We start from the raw sequence: 574 nt of genomic DNA, 5'->3' as shown, positions 1-574 counted from the left end.
TGTCTGGGCGGAGTCGGTGTGGGGGAAAACAGTCCTTTCCCCCTCATTGGAAAAGCATGGTGTTGACTCACCCCTAATTTACACTGCACACGTCTGCAGCGCGTTACGGCTCCGACGCGGCTACCGGAACTGATCGCGGTCATTCTAGTCAATGCTTGTGTTTACACCAGACGCGCTGCGACACGTTTCAAAAGCGTCCCAGGAGCGCTTTGCTAAAGATAGGCGCCTAGTCTATTTTTGACGGACGCCGCGTCCAAACCGCACAGCAAATACAAAATAAAAGTCAAAAAATCATGTCAATTTCAAAATAAACACCCTGTGCAGACTCCTGATCATATTTCACGGTCACATATCTTTGGCAGGAGGCCAGAAATGGATGACGAGCGGTTCATCCTCGAAATACAAAAACACATTGTGTTATATGACATCACAAATCCTTTTTACAAGGACAATGAGGAACCAAACAGCATCTGACAGGCAAATCACGTGGTCTCGCGAATTAAATTAAATTAAATTCAAGTTTATTTGTATAGCGCTTTTCACGATACAAATCATTGCAAAGCAACTTTACAGC

This window comes from Sinocyclocheilus anshuiensis, unplaced genomic scaffold, assembly GCF_001515605.1.
Source record: "Sinocyclocheilus anshuiensis isolate Anshui unplaced genomic scaffold, SAMN03320099.WGS_v1.1 scaffold989, whole genome shotgun sequence".
NCBI lineage: Eukaryota > Metazoa > Chordata > Actinopteri > Cypriniformes > Cyprinidae > Sinocyclocheilus > Sinocyclocheilus anshuiensis.
Note: the sequence above shows the minus strand (reverse complement) of the source record.